The sequence below is a fragment of the Amblyraja radiata genome, chromosome 6 (assembly GCF_010909765.2).
Source record: "Amblyraja radiata isolate CabotCenter1 chromosome 6, sAmbRad1.1.pri, whole genome shotgun sequence".
NCBI classification, from domain to species: domain Eukaryota; kingdom Metazoa; phylum Chordata; class Chondrichthyes; order Rajiformes; family Rajidae; genus Amblyraja; species Amblyraja radiata.
This window is the reverse complement of record NC_045961.1, coordinates 41,422,974-41,445,632: the sequence shown is the minus strand read 5'-3', so window position 1 is coordinate 41,445,632 and position 22,659 is coordinate 41,422,974. Positions and strand designations below refer to the sequence as shown.

The 22,659-nt window shown below is 42.2% G+C and overlaps 1 protein-coding gene across 1 annotated transcript in view; it reads right to left on the bottom strand.

The window, feature by feature from the left end:
- Positions 1-22,659, bottom strand: part of LOC116974287 (PC3-like endoprotease variant B) — a 699,630-nt gene that overhangs the window by 618,217 nt on the left and 58,754 nt on the right. The gene's annotated exons all lie outside the window — the stretch shown is intronic.

Sequence of the window (22,659 nt, the reverse complement as noted above, 5' to 3'; positions counted from 1 at the left end):
TATACTCTATGTCTTTTAGCCAAGTCATTTAATCACTTGAAGATAAAAAGTCCACAAAAATCATATCCTTCACAGAATTTCTAGCTGTGATCATTTCTCAAAAAAACCTGTTTTACATTTTTTCCACATTGGTTTCAGTTTAGATTAAGGTTTATTCCTGTCACGTGTACAGAGGTACAGTGAACAGCTTTGATATGCCCGCTACCACTTTATACTATACCTAAATGTCATTGTTAAACTCAAGTACAATAGTTATAGCAAGGGGGGGGGGGGGGGGGATACAGAGTGCAGAATATAGTTCTCAGCATTGTTGCACATAAGTTGCATAGACAAAGTCCAATGTCCACAGTGGGGTAGAGGTTAATCAGACAGTGCCCTGATTTAAGGAAGGACCGTTTAGATGTCCAGTAACAGAGAGGATGAAGCTGCTCCTGAGTCTGGTGGTGTGGCTTTTAAGCTTCTGCACCTTCCGCCAGGCATAGAAACATAGAAAATAGGTGCAGGAGTAGACCATTCGGCCCTTCGAGCCTGCACCGCCATTCAATATGATCATGGCTGATCATCCAACACAGTATCCTGTACCTGCCTTTTCTCCATACCCCCTGATCCCTTTAGCCACAAGGGCCACATCTAACTCCCTCTTAAATATAGCCAATGAACTAGCCTCAACTACCTTCTGTGGCAGAGAATTCCAGAGATTCACCACTCTCTGTGTGAAAAATGTTTTTCTCATCTCGGTCCAAAAAGATTTCCCCCTTATCCTTAAACTGTGACCCCTTGTTCTGGACTTCCCCAACATCGGGAACAATCTTCCTGCATCTAGCCTGTCCAACCCCTTAAGAATTTTGTAAGTTTCTGTAAGATATTCCCTCAATCTTCTAAATTCTAGCGAGTACAAGCCAAGTCTATCCAGTCTTTCTTCATATGAAAGTCCTGACATCCCAGGAATCAGTCTGGTGAACCTTCTCTGTACTCCCTCTATGGCAAGAATGTCTTTCCTAAGATTAGGAGACCAAAACTGTACGCAATACTCCAGGTGTGGTCTCACCAAGACCCTGTACAACTGCAGTGGAACCTCCCTGCTCCTATACTCAAATCCTTTTGCTATGAATGCTAACATACCATTCGCTTTCTTCACTGCCTGCTGCACCTGTATGCCTACTTTCAATGACTGGTGTACCATGACACCCAGGTCTCGTTGCATTTTCCCTTTTCCTAATCGGCCGCCATTCAGATAATAGTCTACTTTCATGTTTTTGCCACCAAAGTGGATAACCTCATATTTAGGCGCAGGGAGAAAATTTCCAGAACAAATTACACGTGGCATCAAACTGTTATAGTGACTTATCCAATATGGCAATGTTCAATTCAAAGCATTATAAGGCATTCAATGTTATTTTATTCAAAAATAATGAACAAAGTAATGGCTGCAGATGTTGGATGGTCAAGACAGAAATAAAAGATGCTGTTAATGATAGTAATAACATTAATGATGTTTAAGGCAGAGATTGACAGAAACACAATTGGTAAGGGAGTCAGGGGTTATGTGGAGAAGTTAGGAGAATGAGGTTGAGGGGGACATTTTGATCAGCCATGAGTGAATGGCAGAGTAGATTCGATGGGCCAAATGGGCTACTTCTGCTCCTATGACTTATGAACCTATAATACAGTGGGTCAGCAGTCAGCACCTGGAAAGGATTGGTGAGTTGATTAGATCAGTTAATTCAGGAAAACCTTTTTATAATTCTGGCCTCAAGTTTGTGAAATAGTTGGAATTGCATAAAGCAAAACAGAAATTCGGAGAATGCCCACTGAAGAAATGACTTTTGAGGAGAAAGCGTAGGAGTGGGGAATCCACTTGTCAGCAAAAGCAACCTCTTCCTTGACACATATTGGGAAAGCAGCACTAAGTTGAAGAGTACTAGGCAATGTTCGTGGGGATGATTTATTTGGCTATTCTGAATTGGGGTGGTTCTTTACAAGGAAAAAGAGGGCAAAATTGTCCTTGGAGTGTCAGCAAAAAAAATGGAGCTTGTGGTCCTAATTGTGAATCAATGATTGAATGGATCAACTGGATGTATTTCTGGTAAGGCTTGGCTAACATGCCCGCAAAGTTCACGTATGTGAAGCATGCCCACAAGGATGAGGAATTAGGATTGCTGAGAATGGAGTTACTCTCACCCTACTGGTCAGTTTGTGGCTGATTCTTCACCATCAGGAACCTTCCAACTTCAGTATTAATCGGCTTAAATGAACAAGGAACCCATCTTAAACTGGCAGTCAATTTATTTTTTCATGTGTTCTTTTGTGATGACATGGGGGGGGCAGGGGGAGGGAGAAACCCCACTGCAATTACAGCATGGAAGGCCAGCCAGCAAAACTCAGTAAATTTCACACCTGACAAATCCAGCAGGAGAGTGGAACCTGGCAGCGGCATTCAAGCAGATCAGTCATTAAACTTCATAAAACGTCTTATGTAAGCAAGCGATCGATTTACCACAGCCCATTATTGGCCTTGTAAAAGAGATGAAAAATGTTCCATGGAACATTCTTATTTGCTTTATAAGTGTCAAGAGCAGAAAGCATAGCACCCACACTATGTGTTAAAATGGGACTTTCTAAGCAAGGTGGATGCGAGTGAGATATTGGTTATTGGCTTTGGGTGGTTGTTTTCCACCAGATTGGTGCTGCCGATTTATTATTGGAGAGAGAAACTGTAAACAAGCAAAGACGTTGCAAAAATGGCTCAATAATATAAAGTTCTTGTCTGCTATTACCTTTTATTTCCTTGCCTTTAAATGGAGTCAAAGAAGAAAAAACACAATGGTCAATAACTCTGACAAATGTGGCCATCTGAGGCGATGAGACACATAATCCATGAAGTCCAGCTTATAAGCCTTTCTCAATGTACATGTATACAAGGGATTTACTATATATTGTCAGTGTGATGGGATCTGCCGAACTTTTCAACTCTGTACAGCTTCAGTAAAGGTGCCACCTGGTATCTACACAAGACCAAGAATTAGAATGGGAATCATGCCAAAAAGCATTGTTAATGGTAATTTTGCTAACCATAACATGATTGTATTCTAGGTATGGTCAAAAGTTAATTTTTGTGATTTTTCACTAATATTTACACAAAAGTATCAAAAAAGCAAATAACATTTCCAGCAGCCCATATCTTAAAATCTTTTGAGGGTGGATGGTTTAAAATATTTCACTTATGTGTACTTCAAGGATCTAAAATCGGAAAAAAAAACTGTATAAGAAATTATAAATGATTCACTTCACTTGCACCTCCTCCAACCTCATCGACTGTATCTTCACTTGCACCCCCTCCAAAGTCATCTACTGTATCCACTGTACTCCTGTAGACTCCTGTATATCGGCGAGACCAAGCCAGCCTCAGCAATCATTTCTCTGAACACCTCTGCTCGGTCCGCCTAAACCTACCTGATCTCCCGGTTGCTCAACACTTTAACTTCCCCTCCCATTCCCACACTGACCTTTCTGTCCTGGACCTCCTCCATTGTCAGAGTGAGGCCCAGCGCAAATTGGAGGAACAGTACCTCATATTTCACTTGGGCAGCTTACACCTTAGCGGTATGAAAGTTGACTTCTCTAACTTCAAGTAACCCTTGCTTTCCCTCTACCTCCATCCCCTCCCTAGTTCTCCGACTAGTCTTACTGTCTCCGACTACATTTTATCTGTTTGTTTTGTTGTTCCCTTCTCCCAAATAACAATGATCTATTCTACATTGTCCTTGATCTTTATTCCCTTTGTCCTGTTTTCACACCTTACACTGCCTTATCTATACACTTCCTTATCCATGTACCTCCCACTCCCCTGACATCAGTCTGAAGAGTCTCGACCCGAAACATCACCATTTCTTCTCTCCAGAGATGCTGCCTGTCCCGCTAAGTTACTCCAGCATTTTGTGTTTATCTTCGATTTAAACCAGCATCTGCAGTTCCTTCCTACACAAATGAAAACTGATTGTTTGCTTTAGATGTTATTTACAATGAATGTGTGTACATTGAAGCTTAATTAAATGTATATTTCCCACATTTATGTTTGCCACCTATAAATGTATCATATAGCTGGTAACATTTATATTTTTGAATTTAGAATAGTCAACATATCAATCCAATTAAAATCATTATATGATTTAGAAAATTAGTGTTTTATAATATTTCGTCAAAACGTATATCTAGACTTCAGGTAATGAATGAGCTATTCATATGGATTGAAAACAAAGAACTTTTAAGTCAAATTTATGGAACATGCAAGTTTAGTATATTTTCAAAATATCTGCCTCGATTTTATGTTAAATAGAAAGACGCACCTGTAATTGGTTTTGAAACTATAAATTACACGATTAAAAATATATTTATACAAATCAACCAGAGATTTTTACTAGTTAGTGGAATGTCATTTGCATAATTTATGTAAGACTGGTTAACAGGGATAATTTTTCATGTTCCATTCATTCCTCAAAACCACTGCAATCAAAGCTGCAGAAATATTAATTTAAATCATTTGTCTCAATAATATGCTAAATTTCCATTTTCACATATCGATTGGAGTCAGCATTGTACCCCCCACTACTGGTAGTTAGCAGTGACAACAGTGGTGAAATTAATTTCTTCCCTTCTAATCTTGGCATTTTTTATTACAATAAACAATCTTGTAATGTTTACCACGAATCATGACATATATCCTATCATATATTCCATACCATTGCTATTTCAAATACATCATACGAAGACGGTATGGCAAGTGGTAGAGTTGCTGGCTCACCATGCCAGAGACCCAGGTTCGATCCTGACTATGGGTGCTGTCTGTACAGAGTTTGTACGTTCTCCCTGTGATCTGCATAGGTTTTCTCTGGGTGCTCTGGTTTCCTCCCACACTCCAAGGATGTGCGGGGTTGCAGGTTAAATGGCTTTGGTAGAATTGTAAATTGTCCCTAGTGTGTGTAGGATAGCGTCAAGGGCTTGTCCCACTTACGTGTCCATGGCACGCTAATTATGCAACCTTGTGGTCGCGTTGATGGCTGACGGTCCCGCGAACGTTGGGCGCGACTTCATTCGACCGCACAGCCGTCTGGAGCTCGTGACGTCATTTGAAAATAGACACAAAATGCTGGAGTAACGGAATGGATGATGTTTCGGGTCGAGACCCTTCTTCAGTCTGAAAGAAGGGTCTTGACCCAAAACGTCACCTATTGCTTCTCTCCAGAGATGCTGCCGGTCCCGCTGAGTTACTCCAGCATTTTGTGTCTATCTTCAATTTTCTTGGCCCCGCTCTGGGAGTAGAAGTGGGGGGGGGGGGGATCCGGATCCGCAACGGCCGTGAGCCCCAGGCCGAATTTGGCGATCGTTTGCCTGCTTTTGCTGCTGTTGGAGGTGAGACGTTGCGTCGCGCCAGGGTCTTGGGCCTGTCCCACTTTGGCTGTCAGTTACGTGACAAGCCATTGGCGTGCGAAGATTTAGTTTCCTACAGGAATTTCGGAGTCCCGCCCGATGTCGCGCACAACTACATACCCCTCCGCGCTTCTCAGTGGGACCAGCCCTGCGCGGCCATACGATGCCTGTGCGCCTCAACGCAACCAGGAGGTCGCGTAATTTGCGTGCCAAGTACACGTAAGTGGGACATGCCCTTTAAAGTGCCGGAATCGCTGGTCATCACGGACTAGATGAACCTAAGGGCCTGTTTCTGTATCTATAAACTAAACTAATAAACAAAATGTGATTTGGTTCCATTAACAAGTGTACAGTACTGGATATAGAATATGGAATATTTTTTAGAACTTTAAACATGCCAATTTTGAGTTTTCGATCAGTTCTAGATGAGCATGTTTGCAGATGATACAAAAGGGGGTGGTTTTGCTGATAGTGAAGATGGTTGTGAAAAATTGCAGCGTGATTGGTTGGCCAGAATGGCTGAGGAATGGTTGATAGAATTTATTGCAGAGAAATGTGTGGTGTTGCATTTTGAGAAGTCTAACATGGGCAGGACCAACACAGTGAATGGTAGGTCTCTGGGAAGTGTTGTATAGCAGAGGGGTCTAGGAGTGCAGGTGTGTGGTTCCTTGAAAGTAGAGTCGCAGGTAGATGGGGTGGTCAAAAATGCTATTGGCACATTGGCTTCATCAGCCAGAGTATTGAGTATAGAAGTTAGGAGGTCATGTTGCAGTTGTATAAGACATGGTGAGGCCGCATTTAGATTATTGTGTTCAGTTCTGGCAATCATGGTACAGGAACGATGTTGTCAAGCTGGAAAGGGTACAGTGAAGATTTACGAGGATATTGCCAGGACTAGACGGTCTGAGCTATAGGTTGAGTATAGCATGAAAAATCGTCATAAAAGTTAAGAATGGCTTTGCAAAAGGGGCTAGGAAAGAAAGGAATCCACCATAATCATAAGAGGAATCAAGTTATATTTAAATATACTGATAAAATGAAACAATATTCATTACTGCCATGCGTAAAAATATTTTAAATAGGCTGTTGAATGTACAATTTCACCACCTTTTCTGCAGGTCTTTCACAAGTCACTTGCATGGTGATGTTAGTGAATAACACATTCCTGTGTATTTTTGGATTAATTCTTTATCTGGAGATGTACATTAAATATATATGTATGCAGACACAGTAGTTTAAGTGCACACAAATGTGGTCTGGCATTTAATGATCTCTGAGTTATGAGTGAAGTAGTTAAAATAAATTAGAATGTAAATCACTGTTTTGTATTAATGGTACCATTCATAAGAATGAAAAATACTGGGAATTTAGACAGTTATCAATTGAAGGGGAAAAGACAGCTTAACCGAATAGGTGTAGAGTCGGAATTGGATCTAAACTTAATCTTTACCCATCCATTCTTCTTTTGTTATACCCATAGACTGGTAACTTTTTTTCTATCATTTATATCTTTGAATCTTCCCTTGACAACTTTAACAACCCTCTTAATGTATTTGCATGAGCTTGTTTTGTGATTTGTTCTATTTTATATTTAAAGAGAAGACCTAACGCCCAATTTTGATAAAGGCAATTAAATGTAGCACTTTAGTGGGAACTGGGCTCCAGATTTCAAACAATTAATGGAATAGGATTGAGTTAAATGGGACTGTTTCAACAATAAACTAGTGGTCAAAAGGCAAATGCAAATGCAATCTTACTCTTGATTACATCCTTATTCACAGGGTATGGTGGAAATTTTATGATAAATTCCTGCTCATCGTAAAATCATTCATAATCATGGATGTAATATTCATGTTAGGGTTAACATATGCAAAGCTACACGTTTTCTGTTGATATGAACTGTTTGAATGGTTTAATTGATTTATGTCTTTTTTTCAAATCAGGTTGTTTTTATCAGATGTAATTATTTGCCTTAAACAGAGATTTTTGATTGCCTTCAATGTACTGAAATACCTTATTTTGAAAGGAGATTTTATTGAGCATGTTTCATATGTTTGCCTCATTGAAACCTATGGGTAATCTCACACATAACTTTTTGGAGTTGTTATGTAATTTTTGTTTATGTTGAAGCTGCTGGTAATTATTGTGGTGAAAGTTCATTTTTCTCCCATGTTTTTGTAGTTATCCTAAAATTATTTATCTTGGCCTGCTTGAATGATTCTCAGTTAAAGAGGTGACTTAAGACAGATTAAAAAAATCAATTATGGGCAGATAGACCATTTAATAGTCAGTGTTAATGATGCATTTTAGACATAATTGTTTGTCATTTCCAGCACAGATATGATATTTTAATTCAGCATCTTTATTTACTTTGACAATTTCTCATGTAAGAGAAATATGGAGCACAATTACAGAAAATTAATCAAATGATCACAGATGACTATTCAAGCAAAAGATTGCCCCTCCTTGCTCTATGTATGCACCCAAGTGTGCCTCAAAATAACATTTTGGGTAGTATTTGGACCACTTTGTCATTTTTTCACACTAAAATCATAGATTTTACTGACAAAATTACTTTTAATTCTGTACTCACATATGACATAAAGATGTCATATGAGCAAAAATGAATTTCTATTTTGAAATGAACTAAAGATAAACAGTTCTCTGGCAAAATACAGGTGAAATGGGAAAATGTTGGCAAGTACAATATCAGATCAATTTCACATAGTGCATTTGATACTAGCATTATACTTCGATTTCGACCCCTATGGTTATTTCTTTAGAAAAATCAAAAGAACCTTCTCTCTTTGCCAAGGTTCATAATTTGATGAAGTGTATACATTGTTTGTGTAAAATAGCAGATTTTACATTGCCATAATTATACGGAGGAGTGATGTTGGGTCAACTTTTTAAACTACCATTCATCAGGTAAATTATAAAGATACATCTTTTGTGAAACTTCCAAACGTAAATATTACTGGAAAATAGTTTAATAAATTAAAAGAAAATACAAATAAATTGTCATTCTTTGTGCCATTTCCATTTTATGGTGCAGAGCTGAAAATACAAGCAACAAATGCAATTTATTTTTTGATGTCAGTGTAAAGATCTCAATAGTTCTTGCTCTGCAGGTTTAGGTCTTGTTTTACAGCTGCAGGAAAAGATATCTTGGCTTTATCTGATCCGTATATTTTAAATAACCGTGCTAAGTTTGGTGCTAACTAAATAACTTTGCATTGCGGCAGATTAGATCAATCTGCTTAGAACTCGCTTCCCAGTCGCTATTCCTCATTTCTACTCCAGTGGTTCTACAGTCAGATGCAAGCACAATAAGGTCTGTCAAAGACTCTGCTCCATTCCTGGCCACCTCCAAAGGCATTTTCTCTGCACTCTTCGCCGGCTCTGCACGTAGCCAGTCAAGTTTATGCATGGATTGCGCCGGACAATGTTTTGCAATCAGTTTCAGGACGCGTTGTCACTCAGTGCTGTCACACTTGTGCAGCCTCAAAGGGTGAAAGAAAATAGGACAAGGCAGAGGTCATTGACAAGTGGCCATGCACGGTTGGTGCACAGGGTGAAACGGGGTGGAACAAGGGCAAGAGGAACTATAGGATTTTGTTTTCCCATGCTCTGATACCCTCACCAGGAAGGGATTCTCTCTGCCATGTGCACTGCGCAACACAACACAACACAACACACATATCAGCCTTTCAACAACACCAAGTTTGGAGGGGGGAAGAAAAGGCCGCGCACAGCTCAGTTACAGACCCCAGGGCAACATGTGTTCATGGCATTCATACAGAAACAAAACAGACAGCTGGAGTAAGAGTGCCAGGGAAATCTTACGCTCAAAACTAATTTGTTATCACTCCCATGGAAGCATTGTGCATTAAATATCTAGAACATTTGGCTTTGTTTTTGCTTTATTAAAAATCAAAAGTGTAACAAGTTCAGATTCAGCCCACTTTGTTTGGATCAGCCTGCTTACAGCACTTCAGACAGTTTGTTGTTGTAATCCTCTCCAAACAATCACTCATTACTGAAGGACATGCACATACCCACCAGCCAAGCAGCATATTCCAAGCCATTAACAATTTGATGCTATGTTCAAATTCTGGTTACTCTTCATTGAAGAGATCTCAGATTCTAAATAACTAAATAATCCTAATTACTGTCTCAGGTTGCCCGAGCCATTTTGGTCCTCAAAGGATAGGCACCCATGTCTGATTTTTTGCTTCTTTTTAGTTTAGTTTAGAGATACAGCATGGAAACAGGCCCTTCGGCCCCCTGAGTCCATGCCGACCAAAGATCACCCTTACGCTAGTTCGATCCTACACAGCGTCAGATAATTTACAGAAACCAATTAACCTGCAAAGCTGCATGTCTTTGAAATGTAGGACAAAATCGGAGCATCCGGAGAAAACCCACACAGTCACAGAGAGAATGCACAAACTCCGTACAGACAGAACTCGAGGTCAGGATCGAACCTGGATCTCTGACTCTATAAGGCAGCAACTCTATTACCGCACCACTGTGTCATTCAAATGTTCTTTGCCGATTTGTCCTTTTACAGTTTCATGGCCCAGGATGTTTGAAAGGAGTTATTAAGAATAGTTCCCCACAAATGGCAAATTGATCCTAAACAGGCATCGGAATATATTCAGCGAGTTTCAGGCAGAGATGCAAGAATTTCACTGACCTCCCCACCATCAAAGGGATCTACAGGAGTCGCTGCTTCAAAAGGCAGCCAGCATCATCAGAGACCCACACCACCCTAGCTACACTCATTTCACTGCAGCCACCAGGGAGAAGGTATAACAGCCTGAAAATTGCAATGTCCAGGTTCAAGAGCAGCTACATTCCTACAACCATCAGGCTATTAAATATTATAATCTCCAAACTGCATAGACCTGGGACATTGTTTTGTCTTTGCACTGAGTTTGTGTGTATGACTGTTTGCGTGTATATGTAGATATATCTATCCATCCATCTATCTATGTGTGTATATATATATATATATATATACACACACACAGGTGTACATATATTTCGGAAGGGAGAGTGTACGCTGGCGCGGTTTAGCTGCCGCTGCTCTCAGAGAGAGAGGGAGGGAGAGGGGGGGAGAGGGGGGGAGAGGGGGGGAGAGGGGGGGAGAGGGGGGGAGAGGGGGGAGAGGGGGGAGAGGGGGAGAGGGGGGAGAGGGGGGAGAGGGGGGAGGAGAGGGGGAGGGGGAGGGGGAGGGGGAGGGGGAGGGGGAGGGGGAGGGGGAGGGGGAGAGGGAGGGGGAGGGGGAGAGGGGGAGGGGGAGGGGGAGGGGGAGGGGGAGAGAGAGAGGGAGAGAGAGAGAGAGAGAGAGAGAGAAAGAGAGGGGGAGAGAGAGAGAGAGAGAGAGAGAGAGAGAGAGAGAGAGAGAGGGGGGGGAGAGAGAGGAGGAGAGCAGGGCGGCAGCTCGCGGAGGGGCAGCAGCCTCCCCACCAGGCGCCGGGCCCGAGCGAGTCTGCGGCCGTCATGGACCCAAGCGAGCCCTGGTGTGATCTGAGGACTGTCAAAAGCAGGGGAGGTCCGGTCGATCATGGCTTCCGCGAGGGGAAGCCCACCCATCCGCGTGATAGACGATCGGGCGGGGGAGATGGAGAGGAGGTCGTCCCCCGTGACTGCCGCCATGGCCACTTTTCCACCACGCTTCCCTGCGCCCGAACTGCGATAACGACCGCCGCCGCCCTGTTGTAGAACTTCAAAGAGCCCAGCGGAGCGTGCAGCATGCCCTGGGCAGCAGTTTAAAAACGCTAAATGACAAATTTAATGAAGTGAAAGTTAAGAAGCCAAGAAGTACAGAAGACAGAACAGGGGTGACGTCACTCGCAGTGCGAGCAGAGGCAGGCAGTCAGATCCATTGTGACGTCATCAGTCAGTGAGACCATCTCGTTTATTATTCAAAGTTATTTGAGATTTATGAACATTTTCATAAATAACTTGAGAATTTTTTTTCAGATAGGGCAATTTTTGATTTCACAGGATAAATCTCTACCAGAATATGTAAATATTTTACCGTTAGCGCGCAGTTTCTTCGAGCACACACACACACACAATCCTTCAACGCAATATTCCACCACTCACCCGTTCCCCAATGCAATCCGTTCCTCCAACGCAATATTCCACCACTCATCCTTAGCCCCCAACTGTGCAGGTATTGCTCATTTCCCCTCATCCCCTAGCACTCCCTCCCCCTCTTCATCCTCCCTCTTCTCCTCCCCTCACCCACTCTCCCTCCCTCTCCTTTCCCCTAGTCACTCCTTCCCTCCCTCCATAACCCCTCTCCCTTCCTGCTCCCCCACTCCTCACTTCCCCCCTATCCCACCCCCCCCCCCCCACAATCAAAATGTCCAAACCCTGGGTGCCGCTCCTCTCCCTCCCCGCGGTGGGTCACGATCCCGCATTGGCTCCAACTCCTTGCCACGGGTCCCAATTCGCTCCCTCCCTGCGCTTTCCCTCCCCGTGTGCCCGGTGCTGCTCGTCGGGCTGGGGCTGTCATGGGGACGAACTGAGCGGCGTGGAGCTGGGGGAGGTAGAGTGAGAGGCTGAGGCTGCGGCCTACCTTGCCCTGGGTGCTGCTCCTCTCCATTGCAGCGGGCCCGGAGCAGCAGCACTGTCGCATCCTTGCCCCGAGTCCCGCTCCTGTACCTCCCCGCACTCACCCTCCCCACGGGCCCGGAGCAGAAACAGCCCCGAGTGCCACTCTTCCCCCTCCCCGCAGGCCAGGAGCAGCAGTAAACTGGAAGAAAACTTACCTGTGGAGTCGTTGTGTCCCCGTTGTGAGCCAAGAAAAAAAAGATGGTGGTCTGTAATTGTGCAAAGGCTGCGCTGTGGACTCGTGGGTGTCCTTTGTGATGCCAGTCAAGTAAAGCCAGCAAGTGAGGGCACTGTTTTAATGTAAATGAAATTCGGGATTCCATTGTGATGTCATTGTGAGGTGGAACGCTGGTGACAGGCAGGGCAATTGAAGTGTTTTTTTAAAGTGTTTTTTTAAGTTTTAAACTTGAATAAGTTGAAAAATATGGCATCAATCTGAAGGAAACTTATTTTTCGTACATCACAGGACAATGATGAGTAAAGGGCCTGTCCCACTTATGCAACCTTGGCTCGCAAATTACGCGACCTCGTGGTCGCTTGAGGCGTACGGGCACCGTATGGCAGCGCGGGGCGGGTCCCACTTAGAAGAGCGGAGTTGTGTGGGGCTGGTCCGGGACTCCGAAATTCTGACTGGCCGAAATCTTTGCGTGCCAATGGCATGTCGGCACGCAGACGCATTGCGGTCGTACGCAGCGTCTTGACATCGTACGCAGCATCTTGACGGTGTATGCCTAGCACGTGGCGTTGTGCAATGACGTCACCGCCCGGCATGGCGTTGCGTGATTACATCACCGCCCGATGCTGTGCACAAATTCAGTCGGCCCGCCTCCTTCCCAGCTGATTGGTAAGCATGACGTAAATGACGTCACGCGCAAACTTTGCGTGAACTCCGCTTCCGTTTGGTCGTGCCAAACGCACGCAATCGCATGCAAGTGGGACAGGCCCTTAAGGTGGTGCAAAAATTGTAGCACTGTGCTATGAAGAAGTGTCCTGACCCAAAACATCACCTATCGTATTCTCCAGAGATGCTGCCCGACCCACTGAGTTGCTCAAGCACTTTGTGCCTTTATTAAATTGTTTCATATTTTGGAATAATTAGCATGAATGGTAGAATGGCAGTTCTGAAAATTTTATCATTTGATTAAGTGATTTTGTACAGGACCATTGGATGGCACAACTAAAATGTATGAATGCATGGATAAAAGGTAATGTTAAAGTCGTTCTTCAAAAGCATTCCGGTCATGCTTTCAGTGGTACAGTATGTAAAAAGGTAAACTCAGATGACTTACTTGTCGATTGACATTACTCAAGATGTCTGCACCCATGTTTGGAGCCTGCGGCATACCTATTAAGTATCAAATAAGGGCAACTGGTTGCACAGAGTTTGCATTACAGGAAATCCAGATGTCAGGCAAGGATATGTGCAGCCACCCTGTAGCACAGTGACAACACTAATCAGCTGCAGATCACTATACCAAGGCTTATTTTCACCAGACATGCTGTCACACGGCAAATAAATGACAATGAAGACAAGCTTTCCCACAACTACCACACACTGAATCATCTCTAATTCAACAGCCAATATATACTTTAGCTGTTTCAGCACATTTCAATTTAGAACTCACACCAATGAACTCCTTCATACGCCTAACTTTTCATGGAATTAGTCATGTTGAAGATGAAATGAATACTCTTTGTACTTCCCTAACAAACTTTTCTTTTCCATTGTTGCTTTTTCTTCAAGGCTCCCCTGGCCACTTCAAACCTAATTCTTCCCAGTCAATTAGTTTAGTTTATTGTCACGTGTACAGTGTACAGTGAAAAGCTTTTTTGTTCATGCCAACCAATCAGCAGAAAAACAGTAGATGATTACAATAGAATTACAAAAGAAGCAATCCCCCTCCTGATTGTTCTTCCCCATCTGATCCTCCCTCTTATTGGAGAGATGTTTTGTCTTGAAGCTAGGGCTGTAATCATTTAGGCTGAATGCGGAGATGAAATGTCAACATCAAAGGAAACGGATCTGTTTTAGTGTGTGGAACAGTGGCACAGCTGAGTTTAGTTTAGTTTAGAGATATAGCCTGGAAACAGGCCCTTCGGCCCATCGAGACCACGGACCAGCGATCCCCGTTACACTGGCACACACTACATACAAGGGAAAAATTAAATTTTTTACCAATGCCAATTAAACCCAAAACTTGTACATCTTTGGAGTATGGGAGGAAACCGGAGCACCCGGGGGAAACCCACGCAATATCAATTGACTTGGCTCTCACAGCCTTCTGTGGTAATGAATTCCACAGATTCACCACCCTTTGACTAAAGACATTCCTCCTCATCTGCTTCCTATAAGACCATCCTTTAATTCTGAGGCTATAAGCTCTGGTCCTAGACTCTCCCATTAGTGGAAACATGCTCTCCACATCCACTCTATCCAGGTCTTGTCCTAGCCAGACATTTGTAATTAGTACTTCTCCAAATATTTACAGGTAACAGCAAAAGTAAAAGGACCTGTGTATTAGATCAAAAGTAGTCAGCCAATGTAATCAAATACATTTAACAATCCCCTCATTCCTTGTTTTCCCCTCTCCCATTGGGCTGAAAATACAAATGACTGAAAGCACGTAGTACTAGGTTGAGGAACAGCTTCTTGCCCACCATCATCAGACAACTGAAAAGGCCTCTCATAAGGTAATGGTATAGTCCTGATCTCCCAACCTACCTCATTGCTGTCCTTACATTAAAAAAAATGTGTACTCTAACTGTAACGATGCAACATTATATTCTGTACTCTGGTATTTTTCTCTTTGCACTATTCTTTATAATAATGCAAAGTACATTTTATATATGATTGTACTCGTGTAGAATATGATTTGACTGGTTAGCACACAAACAAAGTTTCTCATTGTGACTCGGAACACATGATAAAACTAAACCAATACCAGTGCCAATATCAATATATAATCAATAGCACCATAAACCTCTCCAGTTTACTTTTTTGAATTGTATTTAATTTGGTTACAGTTCCCTCAATACACAAGAAACCATGTAGCTATGGAAGTGATTCAAAAATTAAACAATTTCAGATTATTAGCAATCCATCAGGTTACACTATGTATAAATACCACAAAAAAAATCCATATAAAATTAATTATTTAGATTACAGAAAAGTGCCAGTTTAGTCTATCAAGCCCATTCTTTCCTAATTCCACCACTCTGTTATCCATTTCCTTTTTAGGTTCATCCTTTTCAAATGTGCATACAAATCCTTGATAAAATGTTACACATTCCCTCCAAAGCCACTGTTCTAATAATTAGGGAATGATTTAATAGGAAAATAAAAGAATCATTAATAAGAATCACAAAGTTGGCAATGAATGAATAAACTTTATTTTATTATAAAATACTAGGTTGTACATGTGGTGAGGATGGGATAATTATACTTAGCAATAACACTGAAACCACTGATTAGAACGTTCTAGTGCTACGAATGACTGTGAATGAATCCTGTGTAATTATGTTTTCTTTTAAAATCTAGAGGCAGTGCTATACGTTCATAAAATTAATGAATGATTAGAGTGCAGACAGAGGGGAGTTTAGTTATAGATTCACAGGCAAGTCAAACCAACAGGCATAACAACGTTGGCATTTGCTTTCTTCTCCTGATAGTGCATGAGCAGCATTACTGCAAGGCTTCAACAGTGTCTGGAATCAACACTGAGAATTTGATCAATGAATCAAAGTAATTTTAGCTTCTATGAAAACTAGTTCCAAAGAAGTAACTTTACGCAATAAAAAACCATAGTAAGTGCCTGGTAAATCCAGTATTTTAGTAATTAGAATATTTTAATTACAGAGATACCATTCACTTCATGAATACAGTATATCCCAGCATGCTCTACAATTAATTACTTACTTTTGAAATGAAGTCAAAGGTTCAAAGGTTCAAAGGTTGATTTATTGTCACATATACCTAGATGTAGTGAAATTCCTTTTGCCAATGCAGCACATAAGAAAGAATACAAACATAACAATAATAAATAGCTTTAACATAAAAGCATCCCCCCACAATGGTTCCCATTATGGGGGAAGGCACAAAGTCCAGTCCCATCCCCAATGTCCACCCATAGTCGGGCCTATTGAGGCCTCCACAGTTGCCTCTACGGAGGCCCGATGTTCCAGGCCATCCTCGCCGGGTGATGATGTTCCGGCGTCGGGAGAGTCCTCTCAGCGTCATGGGAACCCTGGAACGGCCGCCTCCCTACTCGAGACCGTGGCTTCCGGAGCCGACAAGGCCGCGCCGAATGGAGCTCAACTGGCGATCTCGTCGCGAGATCCCAGGCTCCTGGTGTAAAGTTCGGCGCCGCCGCCCGCAGCTCCGCGATGTTTTTAACGCCGGTCCCAGCTCACCAGAATTCCAGCGCGGCGACTCAGGCAAGGCACCGCCCGCCCCGCAATGGCGCTCCAGCGCTGCACCGCCGTCCTCACACCCGCAGCTCCGTCGCCGCGGATGCCGGTGCCGCCGCCGCCGATGCCGAGGCTCCGGGCGGTCCCCTCGCTCCTCGGACCCGCAGCTCCGCAGCCGCCGCCGATGCCGTCGCTGCCGATGCCGAGGCTCCGGGCGGTCCCCTCAGGAAATGCCGCTCCAGGCCCGCTGGTAGGCCGCGAGGACGGGTCGAAAGTGCAGCCCGGAGAAAAGCTGCATCTCCGACCAGGTAGGGACCCTGAAAATTAGTTTCCCCCTTCCCCCCCCCTCCCCCACACATAAAAAAGCTAGAACTCCTTAAAAACAAAACACTAAACTAACTAAAAATAAGAAAAAAGAAATGAAAAACAGACAGCTGCAGGCTAGGCAGCCATACACCCTGCAGGTCGGCGCCAATGTTTTTAAATAATGTCACAGTCATAATGTGGGAAACATGGTGGCTTACTTTATGATTAGACTAAAATAACACATTGAGGGACATTTCCAGGTGGAAATGCCAAAAACATTGTTTAGCTAAGCTTCGTGATACAGGACGGAAAAGCGGGTCTCCAGCCCACCGAGACCCCGTCGACCAACGATCACCCATGCACCAGTTCTTTCCGACACACTAGGGGCAATTTTTACAGGAGCCAATTAACCTACAAACCTGCTTGTCTTTGGAATGTGGGGGGAAACTGGAGCACCTGTAATGGGAGAAGGGCAAAGTTTAAAGGGGTTGTGTGGGGCAAATTCGATTATTTTTTTTTACACATAGAGGTGGGTGCCTGGAACGATTGCCAGGGATGTTGGTGGAGACAGATATGTTAGTGGCATTTAATAGGCTTTTGGATAAACACATGATTATGTAGAGAATGAAGGGTATGGATCACATGGTAGCTGATAAGATTAGTTTATCTTAGCATTATGTTCAGCACAGACATTGTTGGTTGAAGGCCCTGTTCCTGTGCTGTACTGTTCTATATTTTAAATAACTACATAATCTGTTTTAATGATCATGCTGGGGTGATAAACATTTGTGCAAGAATTTCGCTACACTGTTTCTAAAGTGCTTTGGAATTCTTATATTTAGCCCCAAAAGACAGACATTAATTTGGTTCAACATTTCTTCCGGAAGAAAGATACGAGTCAAAATCTTCAGCAATCTTTTGGAATCAAATGTACAGAATTAATTAGTCTAACTAATTTTCCCACATGCAAAAGTTCTGATTGGAAACATAAATTTTGTTTTTCTCCCTATGGTTTTGCTGCCTGACCCGCTGAGTGTTTCCAGAATTTTCTGTTTACTTTTCAAAATTGTCCATGTTTTTATTTTTAATATCAAAAGATATTTTGAAAATAAAAGGGATGCCGACCACATGGAGTAACTAGTAACTCATAACTAGTAACTAGCACCTCCACTAGTAACCTACATAATATTAATGAAGGGCACGATTAACTCAGTGTGGAGTCTCTGTGAAATGCTTCAGTATACATTGCTAAAATGAGAATGATCCCAGGAATGATTGGGTTAACATACGATGAGCGTTTGAAGGTACTGGACCTGTATTTGCTGGAGTTTAGAAGGATGAGGGGACACCTCATTGAAACTGACTGAATAGGAAAAGGCTTGGATAGAATGGATGTGGAGAGGATGTTTCCACTAGTGGGAGAGTCTAGGACCAGAGGTCAAAGCCTCAGAATAAAAGGATGTACCTTTAGAAAGGAGACGAGGAAGAATTTATCCAGTCAGAAGGTGGTGAATCTGTGGAATTCATTACCACAGACCGCTGTGGAAACCAAGTCAATGGATATTTTTAAGGTGGAGATTGACAGATTCTTGATTAGTATGGGTATCAGGGGTTATGGGGAGAAGGCAGGAGAATGGGGCTGAGAGGGATAGATAGATCAGCCATGATTGAATGGCCTTGATGAATTGATTTGATGGCCATGATTGAATTGACTTGAGGAGCCGAATAGCCTAATTCTGCTCCTATAACTTATAACATGTTGTATTTTGCTGTGAATAGTGTATTTTGCTGTGAATAGTATATTAAGAAGAATGAAAGTTAATGCCATTTTAATATTCATACACATGATACCTCCACCACCACCCCGCCATTAAGACTGCAATTTCTTCCTGCAATCGTTTTTGATAAGGGTTCTATTTGTAAACGAATAGAGTTCTACACTGGTGTAAAAATCCCCTCTGTTAACAGGTGATTTGGCTTTTCATACATTGTGAACTGTCTCCACTATCTTCATCTATTTATGCTAAGGGTTATTCTCTTGCAGTAGTGGCAGCAACTGGCTGCAAACAATGACCCATCCAACCCTGCATGCATGAGGTCGTTAATAAATCACACGTGAGACCATACTTCAGAATTTCATCAGCTATGCCAGCAATTTTGCACTGTCAGACTGTGAGATTAATGGGAAATACGATACGTGATGTTGTAGAGCAAATAAGCACCAGCCTGGTGTGGAAACCTACTGTACACGATGCAGGCTATTTATCAGTAAGCATACAAGAAAAAAGCAGTGTTTCCCCAATGTAAACACAGTCACCCCATTTTACCTCTGTCTTTTGTTAAACTTTCATAAACTGAGGTACTTCCAGTGTGTGACTACAGCAAGGGAGCTTTAGTTATAAGGATGTAAATGCTAATGTACATTACATGCATGCTCCAACTCGAAAATCAAATCATGCAGAACAGGCCAAGAACAAATTTCCCTCATCTTTGACTGTGTTTCCATGTTGTGTGATAAATGTATTTTTTCATGCTTGCTTATAGCTTTTTAAACCAATAATCACTGTAGTATCAAATACATGGCGCTGAATTACATACTGTATGCATATTATGCTGTGTAAAACCTGATCAACTCTGACAGCTGCGTTAAGAAAAATATTCCCAAATAAGTCACTTCATATTTTTGTTGAAATTAATATTGCATTTCAATGATAAGGGAAAAAAAATCATAATTGTGCTACAAAGTAATATTATTCTTCTGGTCAAAATTTCTGGAAGTGCCAGCAAACACAACCAATTCATACATCTTTGACCATTACTCATTTAATCATTCATTCAGCAATCTTACATCTGAGCCTGAGCATCATAAAAATATTACTCAAATTAGAATATTTTTTCAAAAATGTTTTTCAGAAAGCTGAATAGGTACTGGGCATTATAAGATAGTTATTTGCTCGTATCAGGATTTTTACGCTACATTTTGCTTGTAAGAGGATTTCAAATGAATGCAAATCACCAGGAGGGGGTTTAATCAATTAGAACTCAAAAGGGGCAAGAATGTTCTGGTTTTACAACTTCATTTACCTTTTTGGTAGTTCTAACTATCGTAGAAACCTTCCTTCACAGCAAGTTTATTTTTTCATTCGAATAAAAGTGATAGACGCGCCTAAATATTTGTATCATTCAAATATTGAAAGAAAGGTTTTGTAATTTCATTGGCAGGTCATTCAGATATTAAGACCACTACATTTCTGATTTCCTGCAGTTAAATATACAGACACTTTGCCATCCCTTTTTGCTAAGAAATCCAACTAATCTGGATTGAAATAAAATTAAATTGTCTTATTTGATGCTGTTTTTTTTCTTCTTCAAGGGTCTGTAAAACACTGTGCTCCTTTTAAATGTTCATAGTCCTGATGTGCATTTCCATCATTTGTGTGCCATAAAAGTGTACTGCTTGGAATGAAAGCTAGCCTGCTGCTCAAAATATGCACAGGATTTGTATTTGACTGCTATTGCCGGGGCACATTAGACACGCACATATTGTGCACATATGTGCGTTAGCTTGCATATTTAACATGCCGAATTATTAGTGAAGTGTGGGTGGGGGTACAACACGGTATCCCACTCCCACCCTCTGCACATACTGCTCCTCCCCATTGCAGGTTCTAAACCTACATTATACTGATTACTGTTCAAAGCGCAGGGAATAAAAGTGAACAATTCAGCAAACGTCAATAAAAATGATATTTGCAATTCTGACGGTCAACAATTTGTAAAATTGAATGAGAAATGGAACTGATTAGAAAAGGTAATGCCAGTGAATAGCCTTAACAAGTATTTGTCAGGACTGGAAGTTGTTACCAGGCGACAGTTAAAAATGAAAGAGTACAGAAGATAAGGATCGCGTCTAATGCAAGTTACAGAGCTTGGGGAAAAAAGTGGTGGTTACTAAATTAAAGTCCTACTGGCAACTGTTGACCTTTGAATTTCCTACTCTTAAAAATACACAAACAAGACGTTGAGTACTGGCAAGTTTCCTCAATAACCTGCTGGAATATGGGCAGAATATCCTGAAGCCATTTTGCATGCACAATTTAACAATGTGGTCAGGGGCAAGGATGACTTTGTAGAGCTGCTGGGCGATGCAGACACGGACGCTTAAAGCATTAACAAAGGATTCTTATGGAGTTGTTTCACACTGTAATCAGGTCTTAGGCTCCAAAAATAAATGCACCAAAAAAATATTTTCCTTTATTGCTGGCCCGCATTCCACCTCCATGCAAAATTCTTTGATTTAATTAACTCATCTAAACCTATTCATTACATTTCTGAAACTCAGCCTTTCTCCAAAAATATGTAAGCACCATTAGCAATGAAATGCCTTCGCTGTCAATATTTCCCAGGCTTAAATTTGACCAAAAAAAACAGCCTTTAGTTATTAGTTATTGCTGTGTAAATGAAACTAAGACAGGCAGTGCCTGCAACATTCAAGTGCTGCTGCATTTTAGAAAGTGGAAACAAAACTGTTTCTCCCCCCCCTCCTCCCCTTTAGATCTGTGACAATCTATGGATTTAGGATAAGAGTAAGAAAGAGCCTATGTTGTAGGTTACTCAGGAGATATGCATCTAATTGGTAGTTTCCACATTCTTCATACCTTCATCAATCAGATGTAAATTGTAGCATGGCTGATTGGTTCCCCTTCCACCCTGCCTGTTCCCTGCTGACTGCCACTGGCTGCCAACTGCTTCAGGAAGTGAGTGGAACAGCAATTACAGTGTTCTGGTGGGCCTTTGCCATCACAAGTGAGAACATAGACCAGCTGCTCCCACAACACCTACAGTGTGGCCAGAGCACAATTAGATAATGCTTGAATTCCACTCTCCCCCCCCCCACCAACCCCCCTGCCCCCCCCCCCCTCCCCACCACCTCCTCCCTCCCCACTCCCCGCCCGGCTCAGATCTCCCAACCCCCACCATCACAAACATATACGCCCGCCCACCAACTTCTCCTGCCATGTAAAAAGGCAAAGAGAGGTTTTCTCAAAATAACATTGAATACAATTAAACCTTTAACCCCATAATCAGTGCCGCAGGTTTTATGAACTATTTCGATGCGTTGGTTATGACTTAGCACTCACAATGTCCTCATTGCTTTCCCCTCTGTTTGTTTCCATGGTCACATTTAGTTGCTGATGCAACATATTTGTTGTCAGATATTTGGCTCCTCCATACGTTAACTCAGTTTATTCAGTGAGGAGACTAACAGTAATTCATTGTGCCTCTCTCTCCTACTCTCAACCAGACTGGTTATGTTATTTAGGAAGATGAATGGAATTACTTCTGAGCCTTCACTGGAGAAATAAAGCTGCCCCCACCCCCACCCCCACCCTCCCCTGCACCAACATTTACAAATGAGCAGTATTTAAACCTTTGCTCTCACTGGTAGACTTCTTTCACCACCCAGCCGTTCAATTCAATGGAAGCATTTCTTTTGTAGTTAGGGCAAAGGGTTAAGGCATGACGGAGTGTCAAAAGCAAAAATCCTGTTATTAGGAAGTAGAGTCTGAAATAAAATGCTAAAGGAAGGATTTAAATGAAGCTGCGGGAAATGTTTTCAGCAAATTGGTATAAATAGCAGGGGGAAACTCTCAGCCCCTTTCACTTTATCAACAGCGCTATATTAATTAATGGGAAAATGTAAAACACAAAGAGAAAAGACGTTTCTCAATGAGGTTGAGTTGGCCATTCAACATTTCCCCCCTAACCTGTGGTCTGTTGTGCTCTCCTTGATAGTGGTTGAAGGAAAAGTAAAATATTGGAAAGAAAAATGGAAAATATTTATTTAATTTACTTCTTGCCAACTTAAACCCAAGGTAAATTACTGGT